Raw genomic sequence first — 26953 nt, 5'->3', positions numbered from 1 at the left:
AAAGAATTCGATTTTTAATTATTTAATTTTTTTTATTATTGATATTATTGTATTTTTTGATTTATATATTTTAAAATATTACTTTATTATTTTATAATAACTTAATAATTAATATATTGCTTAATAATTTACTTTCAATTATGTTTTAAAGAATATTGAAGCTTATGAAAAATGCATTTATTCTCGATATACTCGCGTACACGTGTACTGTACGTGTTTTCCCCCCTCAAAATAAACTGAAGAGCCAAAAAAACTGGTGCACCTGCCTAACATCGTGTAGGGACCCCGCGAGCACGCAGAAGTGCCGCAACACGACGTGGCATGGACTCGACTAATGTCTGAAGTAGTGCTGGCGGTGACTGATACCATGAATCCTGCAGGGCTGTCCATAAATCCGTAAGAGTAAGAGGGGGTGGAGATCTCTTCTGAACAGCACGTTGCAAGGCATCCCAGATATGTTCAATAATGTTCTTGTCTGGGGATTTTGGTGGCCAGCGGAAGTGTCTAAAGTCAGAAGAACAATTCTGGACGTGTGGGGTGTCGCATTGTCCTACTGAAATTGTCCAAGTCCGTCGGAATGCGCAATGGACATGAATGGGTGCAGGTGATCAAACAGGATGCTTACGTACCTGTCACCTGTCAGAGTCGTATCTAGACGTATCAGGGGTCCCATATCACGTCAACTGCACACGCCCCATACCATCACATAGCCTCCACCAGCTTGAACAGTCACCTGTTGACATGTAGGGGCCATGGATTCATGAGGTTGTCTTCATACCCGTACACGTCCATCAGCTCGAAGCAATTGGAACAGAGACTCGTCAGACCAGGCAACGTGTTTCCAGTCCTCAACAGTCCAATGTCGGTGTTGTCGGGCCCAGGCGAGGCGTAAAGCTTTGTGTCGTGCAGTCATCAAGGGTACACGAGTAGGCCTTCGGCTCCGAGAGCCCATATCGATGATGTTTCGTTGAATGTTTCGCACGCTAACACTTGTTGATGGTCCAGCACTGAAATCTGCAGCAATTTGCGGAAGGGTTGCACGTCTGTCACGTTTAATGATTCTCGTCAGTCCCGTTCTTACATGATCTTTTTCCGGCCGCAGCGATGTCGTAGATTTAATTTTTTACCGGATTCCCGATATTCACGGTACACTCGTGAAATGGTCGTACGACAAAATCCAAATTTCATCGCTACCTCGGAGATGCTATGTCCCATCTCTCGTGCGCCGACTATAACACCACGTTCAAACTCACTTAAATCTCGATAACCTGCCATTGTAGCAGCAGTAACCGATCTAACAACTATGCCAGACACTTGTTGTGTTGTATAGGCGTTGCCGACCACAGCGCCGTACTCTGATTGGTTCCATATCTCTTTATTTGCATACGCTTGCCTGTACCAGTAAAAACTGGCTATTTTACTCTTGATTCCTTTTGTAATTTTCTTTTAAATTTCCATTTGAAAAGCTTTGCAGTCATTTTTATTTTTAAACATTTTTGCCATTAGCTATTGAAAAAATATTTCTTTTTTCGCCATTTTTCTTCCCTCAACAATATACTTTAAATTATTTTTGTCATTTTGTTTTGAATTATATTTTGCTACTCTCACATGTTTTGCAAGTTTATGGAGAATCTTTCCGTTGTTTTATTTCCGAATTATTTTGTGATTGTATTCAGAATTACAGTATTTTGTGGGGGATTTTTTTGTGGAATCTTTTTGAAATTTTTCTTTTTCTTTGGCAAATATTCCTCCAAATTTTCATTTCGATTCTTCTGTGATTTCAATATTTTTAAAATTGTCATTTTATTTTTCTAATCTCACACTTTTTAAATTTTATTTCGAATTTTCTTGTAAGTTTATTTTGCATTACATTGAAAGAATTCGTCTTTAATTATTTAATATTTTTTTATTATTGGTGTTATTGTATTGTTTTATTAATTATTTTATAATAATAATGATAAATTAATTATGATAATTAATATAATTATAATAATATAATTTTTTTTAATTGCAATTTTAATTGGGTAGCTATTTTTTTTTTTTTGGAAATATATGACATCCATATTTTTATGGGCATCTTTTTCTCAGCCACCTCGTTGGGCATTTTGCCTGTTGTGGCGTTGTATTTGTATTATTTAATAATTTACTTTCAATTATTTTAAAAAAATATTGAAGCTTATGAAAAATGATTTTATTCTCGTTACACTAGTGTACACGTATACTGTACGTGTTTTTATCCCTCAAAAACACATTTTTGCGTATTTTCTTTTCCATTATTCTTACAGTTTTCTTTTAAATTTTCATTTGAAGTCTTTCAATAATATTTATTTTTAAACTCTTTTGCCATTTTCTATTGAATATTTCTTTTTATTATTTCAATTTTCTTGCTTTTAACTTGGTATATACAAATACAAATACAACGCCACAACAGACAAAATGCCTAACGAGGTGGCTGAGAAAAAGATGCCCATAAAAATATGGTTGTCATATATTTCAAAAATACAGCAACCCAATTAAAAATTCAATTAACACAAATTATAAACAATATATGCACATGATAAAATATTATACAATGCCCATAAAGAATACTTATGGTTGTCTTCTTATACTTATTGTCTTCTTATACATACTTATTTTCTCTTCATCATACTCTAAATTAATATCTTCATTTAGTTTTGAACTATATTTTGCTTCTTACACATGTTTTGCAATATTATTTACATCTTCCTGCTATTTAATTTTAAATTGTTTTGTCATTGTAGTCAGAATTATAATTTTTTTTTCGGAATCTTTGACCATTTTCCTTTTTTTTAAATATTTCTCCCAAATTTGGAATTCCATTCCTGTGCGGTATTTCATTTTTTTTTAATATTTTATTTTGAATTATTTTTCTGCTCTAACATTTTTTGCCATTTTATTTTCCAATTTTCTCCCTGCTTTATTCCGATTTTTTCCCATTATTTTATTTCGTATCATTTTGCTATTGTACTTAAAATTATATATACATCTTCTTTTTTTTTTCTAAATAGTTCCGTTTTTCCTAAATATCTGTTCCTAAATTTTCATTTTATCTCTAAATTCGTCTATTTTTCCCCGCATTGCTTTGCCATTTAATTTTAATGGTTTTACTTTAATTTTTTTTTAAATCATCCCCTTCCGCCAACTTCCTTCTACGATATGCATAAACTGATAAATTATGATTCAAAAAAAATTTCATAAGGGTTGTCCTAATAATTGCAATAAATGTCCTAGAAAAATGTCTTAGAAAGGCAATTGTAAAAACAAATTCATTAAAATTGAATTTGAAGAAACATCATGGAAATTAAAAAAAAAAAAATTCTTTAAATTCAGAAGGGAAAAACAGTGAGGAAAATTCGTGAAAATGAGAAGGGCTATAAAAGCAAGAAAAACGCACACGTATAAGAATCAAGAAAATAAATCAATTGAAACGAGCTCACGAAACTAAATCAGAATGAAACGTAAAATGTTCCTGAAAAATTATTCCACTAAAAGTAATGAATGTGGGCATATAGTATTTGCTTGAAAATGAATCCAACTCATTGCAACTGAAAAAATTAAAGATGAAATCCATTACAGCTACACATATTCGTGGAACGTTACATCATTCAAAAATTCAAGGATTTTACGAACCGGACGCTGTTATCGTACTAATCGATCGAAATGCATTAAAGTCCAGTTGATGTCCATTCAAAAATAACGGAGATGACGATGAGACTAAGAACATAAAATGGTCCATTTAACACACTCGGTTACAAGAAATAAATTCATGGGTTACCGAGGAAAAACAAAAGAGGCGTCCGTTACCTTAACATTATCATCTCATTGCAGTTGCGCAGCATCGCCCAGAGACTAATATTGAAGCGATGCCAGGAGTAGAAAACCATTTTCATTTTGCTTGAGAATGTGGACTTTGCCAATGAGGAGTTTGTGAGAAACCGGCACGTTTTTTTTTCTTTCATGCGGAGGTTCGTAAGGCAGCAATTAATGCCCAATCCAAGCTTTTACACTAAATACCTTCATGCTCTAATTCTATGAATATCGGATGGTACTTAGAGTCGGCCCCGCTTAATTGGATAACGGCTCAACGTGGGTACCTCGGTTAAACGGATAAAAATTCTCCTTCACGAAAACTTCTCCCATAGAGACAGTGTTAAAGTTAATATGGTAATTTCGACGATTTTTCCCCGCTTAATCGAATATTACGCTTCACACGAGAACTGCTAATACACATCAACACTGTAATAATGCTAATACACATCAACACTATAATACTGCTAATACACATCAACACTGTAATACTGCTAATACACATCAACACTATAATACTGCTAATACACATCAAAACTATAATACTGCTAATACACATCAACACTATATCATACACATCAACAATACACATCATACACAGCCTAATGAGAAGTAAAAATTATAGGTATTGTGATTGCTGTAATGAAATGTGATTTTAATTTCATTTTTTATGTCTGATTTACTCAAAGAAGGATCAGTAATATTGATCTTTCATTTGTATTCAATACACAAACGTTGTGAAATTGAATTGTTTCCCGCATGATCAGATGTTGTGTGCTGGAATCGTTGATATTCGATTAAGCGGAACCGACTGTATATGGTGTACGCTAGAAATATTTAAAAAAAATTTCAATATTGCATTTTAGTCATCGCTGTGTAGCAGTTAGGTCGATCGTATGTAGACATAAACATTTCGAGGAAATCTGAAAAACCCTCTCACAAGAAAAACCATTGGGGAAATATATACAGGGAAATTTTTCAACAAATTTAAAATTTTATACATGAGACTAGAAACAACGACCAAAAATTTTGATTTAAAAAGAATTAAAAGAAAAATCCCAAAAAAAAAGGAAATAAGAAATTTAAATAAAATAGTTTAGAAAAATGTAGGAAAAAAAATTAGAATTTAAAAAAATAACTAAAAAACAAGTAGTATCTATTGTAATCGAGTAATTCATTTTCTTCTATACTGTTCGTGAAAAAAAAAATTTACAGAACAAACTAAAACCAAGTTCGAAAAAAAAAATTGGGATGGAATTTGAAGAAAAAGAGAAATTTGAAACAGGAAACGTTTAATGAAGTTTGGAAAAGAAATTAATGAAATTCGGAAAAATATTTGATGTATATAAAATATTTAAGACAAAATTTCAACCAAATTTGCAAAAAAAGATGCAAAAAGAACTGTTTTTTTTCTCATTTTTCAAAGGAAAAGGAATTTTCCTAAAAAACTTGAAAAAAAATAGAAACTTACGTAAGGGGTCATTCAAGTATTACGTCAGCATCGAGGGGGCGGTGGGTTTGGATTTGCTGACTTTTGATGACAAGGGGGGAGAGGGCGGTTTGAAGGTTGCTTACGTCATCAACCACCCTTTTTGAAGATATGAAATATTCTAAGCTGCTGATGAAATTTTACTGACAGGAAGGGGGGGGGGGTGTAATAATTTCTAAAAATTTGCTTACGTAATACTTGAATGGCTCCTAAAGAAAAAAGATAAAATGTGGAAAATAAATGCAAAATTTAGAAACAAAAAAAAATTAAAATCGAAACATTTTTGAATTTGAAAAAAATTTTCCACTACTGCTGTGCTTTCTCTTATTATTTTAAAACCTCATCTTATTACCAATAAAATTTATACAAATACAGTGGAACCTCCGCTAACGGACACTCTTCGTTAACGAACACCTTCCGTTCACGGACACTTTTCTCATCCCCAGTCCCATAGAATATGGCTTTTATGTATTTCACTCCCCGTTCATTTCTTAATTTTTTTGTCATAAAACGAGAATTTATAACATTCAGCTAACATTGTTCATTACCAGGCTCAGTTTGGCGAATATAATAAATCGCCAATTAATTACTCAATTAACTGAACATAGCTACGGTCCAGAATGGTGAATTCCAATGTTAATGCTGGTTTTGTTCGTTCATGAAGGTGAAGAAAGCCAACGTTGCAAGTCCGATAATGTTGTTATGAATGTTTTTATCTTCTTCACACTTATTTTAATTTAATTTAATTTTTATTGCAAAATACGTGTAGTTCACGTGTCATGTACGGGCAAATTTTCGCCCACACATGACACGGTTTGGTTTACGAATTGGTTACGCATTGGACCACGAATTGGTTTAATGAAGAGAAGAGAAAAGTAATATATATATATATATATATATATTGCATATTTATCAGTGTGTCCAACTTTATTTGGGAATGATACATAATCACCAGTGAAACTGATAAATGTAGTGAAATTTAATCAAACTTTCTTTATAGCAAGACGATTTGTGGTTATGCCTAGCCACCGGTGTATCACTTCTACAGTAAATATTTTTAACATTAAAATGAATGGGAACCACTTGCGATCGGGGCCAAGTATAAACAAGGTTCCACTGTATATCGTACCTCTCTATTAGTGGGCAAACTTTTTGGTGCTATGGGTGTTCGTTATCGAGAGGTTCTACTGTATTTGATTATAGATATATTTCAAGTTAACAATCACACAAAATCTTTCAAGAAATCTAAAAACACATAAATACTGTAAATAAGTTTATATAAATCTAATAGGATAAAAAAAAATTATTTCAAATTACACATTTATAAAAATTTTACATTTTTTTACGCTATAAAGAAGTACATTGCTCTCTTTAAAAATTCAAAACGGGAAAAAAACTAAAAACATTTTTTTTGATATTTTTGCTTCCCCCCCAGTATCGAACGGAGGAATTCGAAGAATTTCTAAAACCATTTCCATCTAGAAATTGCTGGCAACGTTCCTAATGAATCGGAAAGGATATCGCACACACTCAACATTCAATAGCGGAGGGGCGAACCACAAATTTCGCTATTATCTGACCATGAATAAGGCAAGGGTCTTCAAATTTTCAGACACGGTGGGGCAATTTGGAACTTCCCACAAAGCCCGCGGGCCGCCAATTCATGTAATTTAGTGACATCTTAATACAAGGGGACAATGGGACCCCGAGTCCCAACAGGGACGAAAATACTTGAAGACTTTTGTTTTATCCTGAAATTATTTCTTTTATTAATTCTCAATTTTGATTTGTTCTGAAGTAATTTTTTAAACTTATTCTGAAAAAGAACTTTATCTTTATATTTTTATAAATTATCTAATTTATTAACATCATTTATTTGATTTGATTTAAATAAATTCAGATTAATTACTGATTAAATTAATTTATTTTGAGATTGGTTATAATCTGGAATCACTTCAAATGATTCTTTAATTGTTTATTTCGGTAATTCTGAAAAATTATTTTACTTCTCAATGTATCTTGAAATCATTACTTTCAGTAATTATACAATTATTGTTTTATTGATTGTGAAATAATTTCTATTAGAAATTATGAAATTATTTCTCTTATTGATTTATTAGTTATAAGTTATTTTATGTTACTTTTTCCCTAATTCTGAAATTATACGAGCTTTCATCAATTTGTTCCGGAACTATTTCTTTCATCAATTCTAGAACTAATAATTTTCCAATATTTTCAACCATTTTCTGAAAATGATTGGTGGGCCACGACAGAGCTCTGAAGGAAGATTTTATTTCGAAATTTTCCCACTTGATCTTTGTCTGTGGTAAATTGACTTCAGTAACATGCGCAAAAGTAAATTTAACTTTAGCTTATAAACCGAAGAGCCGAAAAAACTGGTACAGGCATGCGTATGCAAATAAAGAGATATGGAACCAATCAGAGTACGGCGCTGCGGTCGGCAACGCTTATATAACACAACAAGTGTCTGGCATAGTTGTTAGATCGGTTACTGCTGCTACAATGGCAGGTTATCGAGATCTAAGTGAGTTTGAACGTGGTGTTATAGTCGGCGCACGAGAGATCGGACATAGCATCTCCGAGGTAGCGATGAAATTTGGATTTTCACGTACGACCATTTCACGAGTGTACCGTGAATATCGGGAATCCGGTAAGAAATTAAATCAACAACATCGCTGCGGCCGGAAAAAGATCATGCAAGAACGGGGTCAACGACGACTGACGAGAATCATTAAACGTGACAGACGTGCAACCCTTCCGCAAATTGCTGCAGATTTCAGTGCTGGACCATCAACAAGTGTCAGCGTGCGAACCATTCAACGAAACATCATCGATATGGGCTCTCGGAGCCGAAGGCCTACTCGTGTACCCTTGATGACTGCACGACACAAAGCTTTACGCCTCGCCTGGGGCCGACAACACCGACATTGGACTGTTGAGGACTGGAAACACGTTGCCTGGTCTGACGAGTCTCGGTTCCAATTGCTTCGAGCCGATGGACGTGTACGGGTATGAAGACAACCTCATGAATCCATGGCCCCTACATGTCAACAGGTGACTGTTCAAGCTGGTGGAGGCTATGTGATGGTATGGGGCGTGTGCAGTTGACGTGATATGGGACCCCTGATACGTCTAGATACGACTCTGACAGGTGCGTAAGCATCCTGACTGATCACCTGCACCCATTCATGTCCATTGTGCATTCCGACGGACTTGGACAATTTCAGCAGGACAATGCGACACCCGACGCCAGAATTGCTACAAAGTGGCTCTAGGAACACTCTTCTGACTTTAGACACTTCCGCTGGCCACCAAAATCCCCAGACATGAACATTGTTGAACATATCTGGGATGCCTTGCAACGTGCTGTTCAGAAGAGATCTCCACCCCCTCTTACTCCTACGGATTTATGGACAGCCATGCAGGATTCATGGTGTCAATTACCTCCAGCACTACTTCAGACATTAGTCGACTCCATGCCACATCGTGTTGCGGCACTTCTGGGCCTACATGATATTAGGCAGGTGCACCAGTTTTTGTGGCTTTTCAGTGTATATATATTGCTAAATTGTAGTTGTAAAATGTCCTGTGCATTTTACTGATGTGAATTTACCGCACACAAACATCAGCTGCTAAAATTTTTAAGTAAACTTCACAATCTAATTGATATTATTGCTCAGAAAATGTGTTTATCAACACTGTATTGACTTTTTCTTTGCTGCGCATTAATCAAAAACCGATCATCTCAATAGAAGAATCACAACAATGTTCATTTTTTATTTGATAGGTGACAGCAGTAGTTCAATAGTTCAGTGATGTTTCTTACATAAAATATATATTCGGGACGATTACTCTATTTCCCCGGTCGTATTTTACTGGCAAACCGTTCATTCTAGAGGCATACTTCCAGTTAGTAGATCTCAGACACGTCATTCATGTTGCAAGGGGTTGTTTAATTATCAAAATAAAAAAATAACAAAACTTTTTATACGAGCACCCTGTCCTCAATAGTTCGATTAGGAACTTATTGTCCTGTCTCTCTTGAGGCCAACAAAATAAATCCACTTTTATAATGCAATATTCGCAGAGATTAATGGTGAACGACGCTTAGACACTAATAGCTTTCAACTGTCTTTCCAATAAGTTTACGTACGCAAATTAGGCATAATGGCATTGTGCACTATTACGAAAAATGGTCAAACTTGCTCCTTTTTTTTCATTGACCCCCCGAAAGTCAAAATGGTCTACGTCTATTCAAGGGAGTCTGATATTTTATTATACGAGTGACCCATTATAGAGCTGGGGACTGCCCTGTTCCCCTTCAAACTGAATTACTGTACAATAGTTACATACTACATAGTATTCGTGAAAGAAAAAGAAGAGAGATGGGTTCTTTTGGAGGGGGGAAAAAAGAGTTTCAAGAATAGTCTGACCATATTTCCTCGAGAGAAATATGGAAAATTGGGATTCCAAATACAGAAAATATGAGACATCGCCAATTAACGCCAAAAGTGGACAAAGTTGCCAAATATTGCTGAAGTTACGGCCAAATCAAAATGGCGGGAAATGAAGCATTACTGCAGTGGATTAAAATGAATTCCACGGAATGAAACATTCACCAAGACAAACGTGGGAGATTAATGTTCTTCTTTATGGTTGCAATTGTCATAATATAATTTACGAGTTGAAAAGTAATTTCAATCTTTGACTTAAATAAAAAATAAAAATTCAAGTAGGCGTCTTGTAAAAAACGGGAAAAATCGGGACACTTTTGCCAAAAAGTCGGAGCGGTTAGGAAACAAAATAACCGGAACTGTCCCGGGAAATACAGAACTTATAGTCACCCTACTCAAGAAGGAAATTTGGAAAGTTTTCATTGTCTTTGATTATCCGAAAACTCAAACTTTTGGGGCTCGAATATTCGAGACTGCTGTATGAAAATATTTTTCTAAAGCCAAACGGTTGCAGAGATATCCGCTGTGCAAATAATTTGGGACACCCTGTATTTGAGTATGATGGAATTGAAACCACCACGCAAAATAACAACCTTTATTTTCATTGAAACCACGATTTTTCGCCGCGATTACATTAGCCGTCCCCGCGAGCTCGGTTAATTCCTAGCAGATGTTAACGCCCTGTATCGGGAGGAGATTAGGTTAACTGGAATTAATGAACCATCAGATGGAGCTAATTAAAACTGTAAGAAAAGAGGGGGGTGTATATTGGGGAGTCCATCCTCTACCTTATTGTATTGTTACCACGTCATTAAACAATCGAATTAATGCGCGTTCGGTAATCCGTGACAAAAGTTAATCCAAAAAAATTTACCTCTTCTCTAGGGATTTACATGTTTCGAAGCTCGATGTACCTCATGAAATCCATCGGGAGAATTTGTTTGTCAGTGAATTTTTCTATCGGTGAATTTTGTGTGTGTGTCGGGGAATTTTCGGCCATGAATTGTTTGTCGGTTAATTACCCAGGCCGTGAATTGTCATGTCGGTGAATTTTCCTGGTTGCGAGTTTTTCCATCGGTGAATTAATCGGCGTTGTATCGTTATCGGTGATTTTTCCGGCGGAAATCCAGAATTTAGGAAAGAAATAATCTCAGAAAAAAATGAAATATAATTTTCCGTGAAAACTCAGAATTCAATTGAAAAATAATCTCAGAATAAGCAAAAATTCAGGATTTAAGTAAGAAATAATTTCATAACACTCTAGTGAAAATTCAGAATTTAGGCAAGAAATAATTCCAGAATCAATGGAAATTTATAACTGAGGCAAAAAATTATTTCAGAATTAGTGGAAATTCCGAATTCAGTAAGCAAATAATTTCAGAAATTTTTAGTGGAAATTTCAAAATCATTAAACAAATAATTTCAGAATCTTTTAGTGGAAATTTCAAAATCATTAAACAAATAATTTCAAAATTAGTTAAAATTCAGAATTTAAGCAAGAAATAATTCCAGTATGAATGGAAATACAGAATTTAGGAAAGAAATAATTTGAGGCCCTTTCTTGATTCGGGGCCTCAGTCTCCGGGGCCCCGTTTGGCCACCTGCTAAAACGTTACACATGCACTAATTTCGAAAAACAAACATTTCGTTCATCAGAAATTTATTTTATTAAAACTTCCATTAAAATAGATCGATGAGTCGCGAAGTTGATCCCGTGTGTTGGTTACGGGTCGCGGCTAAAAAGAGGTTAGCAGACCCTGCTCTACCTCATTCTATTGTTACCACGTCATCAAACAATTGAACCAACGCACGTACGATAATCCGTGTCAAGTAAATCTAAGAAATTTTTGTTCTTTTACATGTATTTTTTTCAATACTCTCTCGAATGTACATGTTCCGAAGCTCGACGTATCTCATGAAATCCAATGAAACATAATGAATGACGATGATGGTAATGATGCATGTTGGGGGGGTATGATATCTGCCATGGAGCCATCTGGAGCTTGTATCCCGTTTAGTTACATGTAGGAGAGAATTTTCGTATCTCTCTCCCTACTAAACTCCCGCATAGCAAATATCCTTGGCAGAGTGCCATCTAATGCTCTGAGGATGTCGGTCATTTTCGCACAGGTTATCGCGGATCCCAAAAAAAAACCCATATCTTTGTATTTGAGAATTTTACTGTAAATAGTTTTTGTTTCAACCAATTTTAAAACATATTTAAAAAAGATACTATTTTTAAATCATTTTGTTGATAATTACAATAAAATCTCGATAACACGAATGTGCAGCGGCCGGCCAAAATCTTCGAGTTATCGTTAGTTCGACTCATAGGAAATACTTGTTTCACAGTGGGGAAAAGAAATATTTATTAAATTAACAGCGCTATTTACGGATATCGTATCGATAAAAAATGATTTCATAATTAATGAAAAAATAGTTGCAGAATTACCGAAAGAAATAACTGCAGAATTTAGGATAATTTTAGAATTGTTAAGATTAGAGCTTTTCGGAATTATAAAGAGTGATTTCAGAATTGTTACAAGTTAAAATTCATGGGAAAGAATTAATGAAAATTTAAAATTGAGGAAAAATAATTTCCGGTTTGAAGCGTGAATTTCAGATTTACTAAAAGAAATAAACAATTATAGTAGTTAATGAAGGAATTAGTGACTTAATTTATTGAAAAGAATCAATTATATAATTAATGGAAGGAAATTATTCGAAAGTAAAAGAAAATTCAAATTTAATGAAAGAAATAAATCCAGAGTAAATAAAAGTGTTCACAAAATAATTTGAGGAACTCTGTTTGGTTACCGAGAATACCCCGGTATGTTTTGGTGGCCCGCGGGCATCGTGGAAAATAAAATTCGGCCGCCGCGTCTGAAAGGTTGAAGACCCCCCCCCCCCCCTCTCCCGGCTTACGCGAATGATATCTAGTTTTTCAAGATGGTAAAACAAGTTTTCTTTTGGTACTTTTGGTATGTGATATTCTTCCAAGTAGAAAATTTCCATGTCGTACATTTAGAGCGACTTATTGTCTTCAAATGGCCAATTTTGCGAAAATAATTTAAAAAAAATTGTTATTAATTGGATAAACAGGAAATTTTTCAAAGTCTAGTAATGAATCAAAAATCGACGTATAGTATAATTACATACTCACGGTAGTCATACATACTCACCTTACATAAACACGAGGATATTTTATTAAAATTAATTTAAAAATTTTTATGGCACAAAATATGACTAAATTTTGGTGATTTTTGAAAAAGTTGCAGGTTGTTGAAGATAAAATTCAAGAAAAAAATAACCAACAATTAAAACCCTAAAAGCTTGTGTTAAAGTTTATAATACCATAGTGTTGAGAGAGACACAAAGTTTTAAGACATGACTTAAGTTAAGACAACAGTTTGAATGAGTTGTGTTCGAAAAAAGCATTTGAGTGAGAGAAAAACATTAGCATGTGTAATGCCTGCCAGCAATTTATATTAAAATGCTTTAAAAATGTTTTTAGTACAGGTAAAACAAAAACTTGAACGCAGAAAATTTCATAGTATTTAAAAATTGGAAAATGTGTTTTTTTTTGGCAAATTTGCGTGCACCAACCCACTTATAGCGTTGAAGACAATGTTCCTCAAAAATAAAAAAAAATTGATAAAAGCTCTAATTGATAACAATTAACATTTTCATATCTTAAATCTTTCCATAACCTAAAAGTGCAGTTTTCCGGTTATTATTTACACATAACTACTCGGTTTAAAAACTTTCCTTTTCACCCAAACTCGTAATATAACCGATAATTATTATTATTATTTTTTTTTGTCATTTTTCGATGATTCTGAATCTCTCTTTCGAGGATCAAAATCCACGTGTTAATGAAGGTAACGCTTATAACACTATGTGGAAAATCGTCGTCGGAGCGTTTCCCCAAGATGGCTGTAGGAAGATCCATTTAATGGTCGGCCATCGGACGGGAAGTAGAAGAACCAGAAGACCAGAATAGGTATTAAAAAGAATGTTTAGCATCATTGGATTTCTCTTAAAAATCGCCTGTCAGACGAAACCATTAGCTTCTGTTAACATTGCGAGCCTCTCGAGACATAGTGTAAAACGATTTCGTTGTAAAAACCGGGCCGCGAGTCTGGTTCCCAGATCATCAGAGGTATCAAGATCATAATGGTATGATTGGATTTGTCTTAACAAGATTTGTCCGCAGACATACAAAACAGATATATTTCCTGAGATGGGAGTGTTTAGATCACGGCGAAACCTCGCTACAACGACACTTGATACAACGATATTTTTTCAAGTCTTGTTTGGAAATGTCTATACGCTAATTTTAAACTGCCGCCTCTCTATACAACGATAATTCCACTGCAAAGATATTTTTTTTCCTAGTCCGCAGAGTATCGCTATATCAAAGTTTCACTGTATTCCTTAAAGAAACTTTTGGCGAATTCACCCCCGTATCGTCCGATGATTTGAAGGACGTATTCACGTTCTGAAAATAAGAACTTTGACTGATGTCAATTAATTTTTTTCATATCTTAAATCTTTCCAAAACCTTAAAGTGCAGTTTTCGCAATTATTATTTGCAAACAATTACTCGATTTAAAACATTTATTTTTTCACCCAAACTCGTATTGCATAACCGATAACATCTTCTCATTTTTCGACGATTCTGAATCTCTCTTTTAAGGATTAAAATCTCTCTTTCTTGAATCTCTCTTTTAAGGATTAAAATCCACGTGTTAAATGAAGGTAACGCTTAACACCGCGTGAAAATCATCGTCGAAGCATTTTCCACGATAACTGCGGCGGCAGCTGTAGGAAGATCCGTTTAATGGTCGGCCATCGGACGAGAAGTAGAAGTCTCGTGAAGGGGAAAAATAGAAAACATTTTCTTCTCTTTTTCCCCTCCGCAGATAAAGATTATGCTTGTTTCTTCCCCTCATTTTGCTACCATGACTTCCAGAGAGAAAGAGATGCAGTGGCTTTCTTTTAGGAACAGAGCGAGAGAGAGAGAGAGGTGGGCAGAGAATACAGTGTTCCTCCGGATGAAGAGATGAGCAACATTCAAGAGGATGTAGAAGCAGAGAAAAGATCATTGGCGGAGAAGGGAAAGGATACATACACAAAGATACATATAAGGATGATGATGCTATGGAGTGTCTGTGAGGAACCGAGGAGGTGGTGGTAGTGTAAAAATATATCCGCGAGAGCTTGTTATAGCCGAGGTTCTGGTAGAGAGCAAGTTAGTAGCCACTGGGGAAGTTGGTTTTGGCAAACCTGGCTTCTGCTACAATATCGGAAGACCCCCTCTGTACTAGTAACGTGTTATTAATCCTCCATCTCTATTGACCCTTTTTCCTATTCTTTGTTTTTCTTAGACGGGTGGGTTGCCATAAATGGCAGGGATTCTAATCTATCGTTACTTTTTGGCCAAAAAAAATGAATATCGCATTCGGAATTGTGTTTTTTCCTTCTAATTTTGGAAAACATGATCTGCATGTAACGTATCATTTATTTATTCACACTGAACTGCCAGAAAAACTGCTACATACATTTAATATCTTGTAGGTCCCCCCCCCCCCACCAAGCACTGCTACTACTTTACCTAACATGCACCTCGTGCACATTCCCCTGAGGAATTTCTAACGAATCGTCACATGTCGGAACGTGTTGCGTAAGTCTATGTATATGAATCGGATTAACGTATTTATATTGCTAAGTCGTGCTTGTTTCGTGTTCTCGCTAGACCTTCCATCTCTGCTCCTTATCTTGAACTGGAGATGGTAAATGATTCAATTTTCATGTTATGTAAGCATCATGAGAGACCGGCTCGCGCGCATTCACGCCTTCAAGTTGGAAAACAGCGAAGAATCTACTTCAGCCGACCGCCACTGTGCATCAATGGGGTTCGAATCTAAAACCTCACAATGAGAGTCCAGCGTGATGCCGACGCGACCGTACAGCGCCACTTAAAACTTCTGCAGCAAGACGTGGCATGCACTCCACTAATGTGTCACGCTCTCCCGAAGGCAATTCACACCATGATTCTCTCTCAGGGCAGTTCACAATTCACCACACCGGTGCGAGATGATTTCGCACAGAACGTTGTAAGGTGTCCCATACGTGCACAATAATGTTCATACCTGGGGATTTCGGTGGACAACGGAGGACTCCCGCCGTGTGGAGTGTCCTATTGGAATCGTCCGGATTCCGTCGGAATGCATGCAGGATATGAATGGGTGTAAATGATCGTAAGGGATTTTTATGTACTGGTCACCATTCAGAGTCGTCTGTAGTCTTATCACAGGGGTCCCATATCATACCAACTACACACTTTCCACACCATCATGATAGAGCCTCTACCAGCTTGAACAGTCTCCTGTGGGTATGCTGGGTCCATGGTTTTATGGGGTTTTCTCCATACCCTTGCACGTCCATCAACCAGATACTATTTAAAACGTGACTCGTCAGACCAAGCAACATATTTCCAGTCCTTAACTGTTCAATAGCGGTGCAAGTGAGCTCAAGAGAGGCGCATAATTTTGTGCTTTGCAGTCATCACAGTGAACTTCAAGGCGCAAATGCGAGCGTTGAAAAGTCTCTCCACAGAGAGAAACAGGCTTACACAACGGTGCAATTATTCAATCATTACACTTCACTCATAGTTAGGAAAATTGATGACAGATGGTAGCACACTACACATTACAAGTATCACACAGAAGAAAACTTCATGTTAGGTTCACAAAACCTATTACACGCACATTTCAACATGCACCAATTCGTTAGAAGTTCCACAGAGGAATATGGACGAGGTGCTTGTGTGGTTTACTCGTAGTAGTGAGCCTTCACCTTCGAAAGCCCATATCAAGGAGGAACCGTTGTACAATTCGCATGCTGACACTTGTTGATGCCTCAACTTCGAAATCTGTAGTGATTTGAGGCAGTGTTGTGTGTGCACGTCTATCTCGTGCAGCGATTCTTGTCAGCCGTCGGTGGGCCAGTTCCTTCAGGGTGTTTTTTTCCGTCCCCACTTTTTTGTCGGAGATTTTATTCTTTCCCAGATTCTTCGTGTTCACGGTATGCTCTTGTGAGAGTTGCGCGCAAAAATCCTAATTCCTTATCTACCTCAGAAATGCTGCCCCCCCCCCCATCTCACGGGCATCCCTACTATACTTAACCTTAAAAGTCACTCAACCCGTGATGACCTGTCATTTCAGCGGTAGAAACAGATCTAACAGCTTCCCTAGCTACCTGTTGCATTATATCGGCGCTGCTGAAAATATCGAGTTATGTTAATTGGTTGCATTTCTCTTTTATTTGCAAACCCTTGTCTGGTACCTTTCCGGTACTTCAGCATATTAATCCTCTAAGCAGTTTTTAAAATTTCCCTGATCCCCATTATAACTGCCCAATGGGAATCACTAAACTCTCTGCAAAATGTCACACTTTCTTTCAAGAAGAATATTTTTTTTTTTGCCAATTTCACACATGCAAGTGATAGTGCTTTGACAACCCCCCCCCCCCACCTGCGAGAATAAAAATACTGAGGAAGAGAAGTACCCTGGCCTCTTCTCTATTATTTATTTTCCCCCTCCACATATTTCTTTACTACCCCGAAGGCAGCGATGGGGTAACCTCGTCGAGCAGAATTTCCCTCTTGAGTACATTTTTCCCACACATTCCGAAAATGTGCTGCTATCTACCGGGGAAAATACGTAGTGAAGTATTTTTACACTAGGAAAAAGTATGTGACACTGCTTTTTTTTTTTCAAAAAAATTCATTCGTTTTTTGAGCTCTCAAATTTTCCAACAAATGCAAAGAAATTTCTCACGTGAGCAAATTTTGGAATATTTTTCCCACGAGTCACCATCACTGCCCGAATTGAAAGAAAAAGCACCACCACTCTACTTCTGTTACCAAACTTTGAACAAATGCTGACTCCGCCTACTGGCAGTTGATCTGACAGGTTTAGGGGGAATGAAAAGCATACTTGTGAATAAAGCCCTCTGTACAGAGTTAGCTTGGCTCGGCATTGTCAAAATAAGAGGGTTCAAGGAGGCGGTATATCTCATAATTGCCGAAACATGAAGCTAGGCGAAATATCTCGTCTATGCCTCTGTAAGGGTTAAAAATCGATCAGAAACACAATAGAACCTATCTTACCAAACATAAAACCTAACCTAACAGAATTTTTCCATTCATTGGCCTTATAAAATACCGTTAGTTATGTGATTATTTTCAGGCATTTCATTATGTTACTAAAATATGTGCACATCTGCAATTATTCGAGCTGTGAAAATCCCTATTCTGGGTTTAAACATTAATCTAGTTAATGATAGCGATATAGTTCTTTAATCTTTTCGATAATTTCACTTAATCATCTGTGGCTCAACCTCCCATAAAAACTTATTGAGTTTTTGTTTTATAAATACGGATGTAAATGCTGTTAGCCTCGTTTCAATTGAAACTACGCTTCAACACGGCAATTTAATTAATTAGAGAGCGATTTTTTTTTAATTAGTTACAATGACCAATTGAAGGTAAATGTGTATTTTATTTCACTGTTATCTATAAACAGAAAAATCTCGCTTAGCAAAGGTGAATAGTTTTTCTTTGAATTTTATTTTCGATTTCCTCAATTTTATAAATGTCCAAACACGTAGAATTTCAGCAGCGCTAAAAAATGACACCCGACTCCATAGGAATCCGCTCCATTTTGGATCTTTAAACTTGTTTTTAAAAGTATAAAAATGTACATATTCCAATGTTCTGAAATGACATTGTAAGGCCGGGATTACGCTATAAACGTTTTATAAAAGTAATTTTACAAACTTGAAAAATGCCACCAATAAGATTATTGGTTACATTCGAGAAAATGTAACCGATGATCTTATTGGTAGCATTTTTCAACTTTTGTAATAGGACTTTTATCAATCTTTTATAGTGTAATCCCGGCCTAAGTGATGTAATTTTGACACCGACGGGACAAAAAGATGCGTCCTTAAAAGAGGGGTGAGCGTTAATCAGGGGTTTGAAATGCATACTTTTTATTATACAATGGAAAATTATTACTTGGCCTCAAAAGAGGGGTGACCGCATCGGAGGGGTGTCCGGTAAGAGGGGTTTTATTGTATTTTCAATTAGACAGCGAACTAAAGAGGGTTAATGCTACCATTAACCACTACAAAACACATATTTAATGTAAAGTACCGTAAACAGGGGCTATTTGGCCCATTCTTATAAAACTTTTTATTTAATCTTATGCTAGAAAATAACAACTAAAAAAACTGAGATTTAAAGTAATTTTTAAATGCAGTAAAAACTCTCTTTTGCGGTCACCAGCGGGACAAAAAAAATCGTAAATAAAAGAGGGAAGTGATCGTTAATCAGGGGTTTGGAATGCATACTTTTATTATATCGGGCAAAGTTTTATCTGGTAGTGAAAGAGAAGTGACCGCATCTGAGGGGTGTCCGTTAGTAGGTTAGTAGTACAGTCGAATCCCGTTATAACGAACTCTAAGAAACCGGAGAAATCATTTCGTTATAAAGTAATTTCAGGTTTTCGCATTGTTCCTATGTAAACTCATCTGGTGGATTAGAAAATGTCCGTTAAAACGAGATTTTCGCTATAACAGTATTCGTTAAAAAGGGATTCGACTGTAGTTCAAACAAAACACACTTTCTCTAAAACACTGTGGTATAACAATTTCACTTTCTATAATATTTTTTAAGAAATTCATTTATTTTTATTTTGAGCCTAAGTTTCCCATACGTTATAATAACTTTATCCCACAAATCAAATATACCTTATATTACCGTTTTAAAACACTGTAAATTATGCTTGAACAGATGGAACCCACTGGTTTTGAAGAAAAAGTAGGCTACTCTCACACAATCAGTACAAAAACACACTTTATTTATTCTTAATTTGCTGTTCTCAACCTTTTTTGACTGGCACGGAGCCCTTTTAAATAAAAAAATTCTATGGCAGAGCCCCGGGTAGGCCAATTCTTTAATTATTCATCAAAGTTACTAATTTATTTTTACTATTTAAAAATTTTTTTTTTTTTTCCAATTTCACTGTTTTTTTTAATTTCCTCGAGTGGCCGCGGAGCCCCTGAAGAGTGCATACGGCTCCGCGGAGTACAGGTTCAGAACCGCTGGTCTCAAACAAAGGAATGTTCACAAATCAATAAATAGAAAAGACTAAGCCAACATTAATCTTATTAGAAGTCTTAAATAGGTACGGTATCGAAGTATGATACTTGTGTCAGTCTTTTATGAGTTCAAAAAAGCAGCTTCGAATTCTTGGCAAAGCAATATTAGCAGAAAAATCCCTCTTTCCAATAATTTTGAATATTTGATCGTTTGTGCGATATTAGATTCGATATTAGATCAAAAAAGGCGTCGTATTTCTGTTGGCCACTTCCACGCCTTTTTTGTGGGCTCCCACATTTTAGTGCCAGTTTCTGCTACACTCCTACCAAGTCCTGGAAAATATTTTTAATTCCAAGAAACTACTACAATATTTCCTTCTTCCAACGGTGTCCTTTAGGCCGGCATTACACTATAAAAGTTTGATGAAAGTTCGTTTATAAAACTTGAAAAATTCAACCAATAGGCGGATCAGTTAATGTCGCTCGAATGTAACAGATGTGCTTATTGGTTACATTATATAAAATAATTTTTATCAAACTTTTAGAGTGTAATACCAGCCTTAGAGGGAGAGAGAGATTGGGTTTCCACAGTTTTTTTGGCGGAGTTGATTCCAATGGTTAATTTTCTTCAACAGACTCATTGTTAGTCCCGGAAGAGCGCCAGTTTTTTCGATAACGGTTTCAAATTAATGGCGAAACGGTGAATATCCGAGGTGATAGTGATAGTGATAGAGCATGAGGGTAGTGTTCTTAATGGATTGTACGTAAGATCTGTGTGATCAACATGTCATGGTGTTGTTCACAAGTACTGTGCTTCCCGGCTTAGACCAATTTTGGTGCTTGTGAAAATATAGTAAACATTATTATAATTTGTAAATTTTATTTTCTGACTATATTTTAATCATATCTGTTCAGTTTTGAATCATGAAAATTGCGTTCAAAAAATTTGATAAATAATTTAAAAAAGTGATTCAAAAGACGTGTATCCCTCCATTTATTTTCGAATGTGTGTCTTGATAAAAGAAAAGAATTTTTGGGAAAATAATTACAGAAATTTGAAAATTTATTTAGTGAACTAATTGACGGATGAATGAAGCCAAACCCATTGCTTTCATGAAAACTCTTCTTGTTGAATGCATTAATAACTTGCTGGGGTAAAAATGACCCCACGACACCAGTTATGCATAGAATTTTTACAACGCCAGTCAAGGGCTAACCTGAAGCAAATTTTCTGAGAAGGTTAGCACTCCCCTTGATAACCTGAAGCAAACAGATTGTAGCACCACGACTGTTACAATTATTTTTTCGTTTTGGGACAAAATAAAAACACTAAAAAGAGGAAGGGGGAGGGGGTGGCAAATTAGCCCTCGTTTACGCTGCTCGTACAATGCATACGTAGTTAGTTTCAACCTCCTTTATTTTACCTCAACAGGCTGATCTTCGGCCTTGGTTAAGTTGGTTCGGTTTTCCAACCCAACTTTGAGACAAGAATAAACAAAAAAAGTCTCTCCCCGAGAGCAGAAAAAAAGGGGAGATACTTACAGCGCATGAAAAATATACTTCCATTTCCACTTTGAAATGTAGAAAACTGATGGCAGCACCAGTAAACTACAAAACAAGCGCAATTCTTGCAACATAAATACATTAGGGCCATTTATATACATACACCCACGCAACACGTTCCGACATGTGCCGATTCGTTAGAAATTCTTCAACGGAATGACCGCCTCTGGCGCATGTACTGTTAAGTGGTGGTAGAGATAGATAGATAAAACCGCTCACAACCCCGGACTGATGCAAAGCACCTTATTTCCGTTACCTCAAACGAGGCAGGGTTGTGTCGGAAAAAAAAAATAGCAAAGATTTATAGCAGTGGCTTCCTTGCCCCGTGCTCCTAGTACCGAATCACTCGCGTCGTTCTCCCCATGAAGTCAACCATCAACTCGATGCAACGTACAAGCCATTTGACAAAAATGGGTGACTGAATCCAATATCTAGGGAGAAAAATTGCACGTCCGTCCGCCCAGTGGCACATAAGGGCAGGAGACCGCAGCCTGGGATTTCGAAACAAGTGTGGAAAAGACTTGTGGGCAAGAAAGAAGAAAAAGAAGCTGGCATGTTGAAGTGGGAGAGATTTGAGAATGGTCTAAATACACAATGTATACAAATTACATATATACAGCGCCTCGACTGTCACGGGAAACGAAGAAACAAAGCCTCCGTCCACAGTGCTGAGCAGTTTTGTTTGCCTTTTACAGAATATGCAATATACACATATACACACACACAGCCTGCACTGCGACGGGAATAATCAAACAGAGCCTCCGTTGGCAGTGCTGGACATTCACATTTGAATTACACGCATACATTATTTACATTACAAAAATTTCCCTTTTTTATACTATTTGGAATGAGCATAAACATTACTATGAAGGTAATGTTGGGTACAAATATCACCATGAGTTCATACAAATATTCGAGATTACAAAGCCCCCATCATACGGAAGTGGTAGTAAGATGCTCGTCTACCACCGTGAAGTCTACCGTCAAGTTCGCGGGTTCGATCCCAGGAAAGAACATTGACGACAAGTTTTTTTTTTCCCCATCGAATTTGTGGTGACCACCGACAGATGGTGCCTCAATATGCTCTTTCCGCCCATTCTCCAAGTCCCCCACTGTCCAAGAACGAAGACAGGAATATAACATGACTTTCTCGAGAGAGAAATACTTCCAACTCGATCGGTAGCAAATTTCTGTGTGATGGTATGACCGGAGTTGATGTGCGATAAAGTAATAGTAGTGGCGGCGATCGGGGCGATTCTTATCAATTTTTGTCCTTTGCCACTATAGAAGAGTGTCTGGCTTGAGAGCCGGCCAGACATCCTAGCCTAGGGCTCCTGGCGCAGGATGTGGAAGGCCATGCCCACAACCAGGAGTGAGACTTTAACACACTGAATGGCTTTCGGAACAAATTGCACAATTAACACAATTTTTGTCGTGTATTAAAATTTTACTAATGAGGTCGATTTCGGGACTCCCGAGCTGGAGTCTTGTCAGCATCTCTCGTGTGAGGATCTACAGTTCTTCTAGAGCAGTGTTACCCAAAGTGGGTGATATCACCTTGTGGGGACGGGGATGATGATACTGTGCAAGGTGCAGATTCAGCATGGAGTAGGATGGGTTCACATAGCGAGGGTTGGGGAGGGGTTCATAGGAAGATTTTTTTTCTGAGGGACGATGAGATATAAGTTTGAAAGACAGTAGTACTACATTCTAAAACTAGGCGCATTTTTTGCCCTATCACATTTCACTGAAATGGTTTTATTTCGAACCTGTATTTTTCCAGAGCTTTTTTAACCGGATATCATGGGTTCCCCTTTCACACACATATGACCCGTCTTTTTATACCCCAGAATATCCCACGGTTGTAAGGGCCACGGGGGGAAAAACCAATGCTCTACTGCAGAGGCTCCTAACGTTTTAGTTCGTGCGTAACCCTCGATGGTCTCACGAAACCCAAACAATCATAAATATTCTATAATATACAGTGTATCCCATAAATTCGTAAATAGTTTCAAAACTCGTAAAAATTGAAGAAATTGGTTCTCCTGAATGTGGTTGGCGAAAAGTTATTCTCACGGGAAGAAATTTCTTTTGGTACAGAAACAAAAATTGGTTCACACATTTTTTTTCTCTGCCGATGGTGAGCACTGCACGAAAATAAATCATTGGAAACATGCAAATCAGCGCCCTATAAAATGCAGGATGTACGATTAGCAGCTCATTTCTGAATTTTCCTGTTAATGGCGCTTACAAAAGGTTTTTATTATGATGTTGACCATTGAGGTGGGGGGGGGGGGGGATAAAGCACTATTGTCAAGTTGTTTTACCTCAGTCACTAATCACCGAATGAAACTTTACGAACATTTCAGACACAAAAGCGATTGAAGAAGGTTCAGATCCTGAATTATGTGATTTTATTTCGTAAAGCGTTTTCTATCGGCAAAAATGTTAACCAAATTTTTTTCCTGTGCAACAAAAAAAAATTCCCCCCTGTAAAAATATTTTTTCCGCAAACCACATTCAAATTTCCAAATTCCTTAATCTTTTATAAATTTTTTAACTATTTATGAAATTTTAACTATTTATGAAATTTTAACTATTTATGAAATTTAAGAAATTTTAACTATTTAAGAAATTTAAGAAATTTTAACTATTTAAGAAATTTTAACTATTTAAGAAATTTTAACTATTTAAGAAATTTTAACTATTTAAGAAATTTAAGAAATTTTAACTATTTAAGAAATTTAAGAAATTTTAACTATTTAAGAAATTTTAACTATTTAAGAAATTTTAACTATTTAAGAAATTTAAGAAATTTTAACTATTTAAGAAATTTTAACTATTTAAGAAATTTTAACTATTTAAGAAATTTTAACTATTTAAGAAATTTAAGAAATTTTAACTATTTAAGAAATTTAAGAAATTTTAACTATTTAAGAAATTTTAACTATTTAAGAAATTTTAACTATTTAAGAAATTTAAGAAATTTAAACTATTTAAGAAATTTAAACTATTTAAGAAATTTTATGCGATGAACTTATGAGGTAATCCCAAGATGGTCTCTCTAGGCGGTCAGCGGTCATGTCTGTCTGTCTGTACGGAGTAAATATTTTTAATCATGCTTCCTAATAAAAAAAACTACAACTTTTGACAGAAAGGCCCACACACGTGCTCCACTACATGCAGATTATTATAGCAACAAACCCCCCCCCAAAAATAAAGAGAAAAATAAATCTGTATATTTTTGCAAGAAAAATGACAGAAAAATCAATTTTGCAGTTTCAAAGTTCAAAAAACAACCTAATGTTATTTAGTAAAAATCTATTTAAATCTGAAAATATTGGTGAGCTTATTTGTGAATAACCTATTAAATATTATATTTAAAAAAAATTACTATCTTGATGAAATCCCCTGAAGCAAATTATAACAAAAATTTATATAAATTTATTTAATTGTTCTTACATTTATTCAAGTTATCACGAATAGAAAAGTCTTCCAAAACCTGTTCATGTAATATATTTTTAGACAATTCTGCTTGCATGAAAGTGAATTAGTATATTAACTAGTATATTACTAGTATTAGTATATTAGTATATTAACATAAACTAGATATCATACATAATATACATCAGTGAAAATTAATTTAGTAATATATTGCGTTAATCAGCTTTTAAAATTAATTAAATTTTTCACACAAAAGCATATTTTCCGTTGAAAGACATTCTTAAAGAATTTTCTAGCTATAATATCTTAACAAAATTGTAATTGTAATTTTATTTTCGGACATTTTCATATCTTATAAGAATTTTTTTATTGCTGATAATTAGAATATTTTAAATTTAATTATGTGTCGTTAATATTTATTTACGTTCAGGTGATATTTATTTACATGCATACTTAAATGTATATTTTATAAATTTCATTGTATTGTTGGATTATTATTTTCTTTGAAAAATAATGTTTTGCATAGGCATGTGAATTTTTCTAATGAAATATTTTACTCATTTTCTTGCAATAATCATGTTGTTGTTCTTGTTGTTTCATTACTTGTTATTATGTATCATTATACAGAGGTTGGTCTTCAAATTCTGCACGAATAGCAACAGATGTTTTCGAAATGAATTAGTAACGACACAAGAATTTTAATCATCTTAAAAATTCCATATATTAAATTACTTTCTTGCAATTTATCTCATGAATTTTTTTCAAACATTTTTAATGAATGAGTTTTTTTTCAAACATTTTTAATGAATAAATTTTTCTTAAGAATAAATTTATGGATCTTTCTTAAAATTAATTTTGTGAATCTCTTTCAAAAGTTAATTGTATGAATCTTTCTTTTTAAAATAATGGAAAAGAAAATTTAACCACGAATAAAATTTATTTCTTTCAAATTGAATCCCCGAACAAAATAATTTTTAATGTGTGTTATGAATTTTTATTAATGTAAATTTTATATGATTTTCTGAATTGAAATTTATGCATTTTTTTTTATTAAATTTATCTTCTTTCCAGATTTTATATTTTTTCCTCGAATTTTCTCGATTTTCATATTTTTTTTCTTAAAATTTCATTAAATTTTTTGTTTATACAGTATATTCATGAGTATATTTCATTCTTATCATTCAAAAAGCAAAACTTATTTTCTTTTTCAAATACTTAATTATTTACGGTAATTTTGAAAGTTATTATCACCTGTGCACTCATCTTTTCCTTGTTTCTATTAATTACTAATTAATTAACCAACATTATTTTCAATTGTTTCAGTATCCTCTCTGAATGTTTCCATTGTTATCCTTTTGTAAAGATGAAAATGCCTTTTTATCATTTTCTGCCGCTGCTGCTGCTGCTTGAACTGCCATTATTATCATCGTTTCTGAAAGAAACAACACACACACACACACAAAAATTATAAGCGCCCCTCTTCTCCGCTCATTCAATCGATGTAACTGCTGCTGCTGCTGTTCTTTTGGCGATATCAGTTTGGCGATTTCCGATAGGAAGCCGTGGCAAGAATGAATGGCTTTGGCGATGATATTGTGCAGAGCATCCCGCAAGGAGCAGATCTCTCTTCTTGCTTAGTCGTAAGAAAGATATCGCGCTGGACGGCATGATCCGTCGACGGCGTAGGCTCAGGGCGTCGCGATGGAGAAGGGTGCCAGGAGCCACATCACCATACTATTATATCATACTACAACATCCGGCATTTTGATTAGGATGGCGGAGCGACAAATCTTCAAAAATTCCATTTTGTTTATTTTTTATTAATTGGTTTCGTTTTGTTGTTGTTGTTACTGCTATCAGCGCCGGCACATATGTGAGAACTGCAAGCTTGGCGAGTTTTTTTTTTGATTTTTTTTTTTAACATTTCGACAATAATTCATTCCGATTGAGAAGAAGTGTTGAGAGCGAGTGCGGCGAAACCCGC

At 35.3% G+C, this 26953-nt stretch overlaps 1 protein-coding gene across 2 annotated transcripts in view; it reads left to right on the top strand.

The window, feature by feature from the left end:
* The window catches only part of LOC149069215 (potassium voltage-gated channel protein Shaker-like), a 508027-nt gene that overhangs the window by 387303 nt on the left and 93771 nt on the right, over positions 1 to 26953 (top strand). The gene's annotated exons all lie outside the window — the stretch shown is intronic.

Source organism: Pholcus phalangioides, unplaced genomic scaffold, assembly GCF_987345545.1.
Source record: "Pholcus phalangioides strain wild (caught in Gottingen) unplaced genomic scaffold, Ppha-v1.0 ptg000024l_1, whole genome shotgun sequence".
In the NCBI taxonomy this organism is placed as follows: Eukaryota; Metazoa; Arthropoda; class Arachnida; order Araneae; family Pholcidae; genus Pholcus; species Pholcus phalangioides.
The sequence above is the reverse complement of the archived record's forward strand: the minus strand, read 5'-3'. Positions and strand labels throughout refer to the sequence as shown.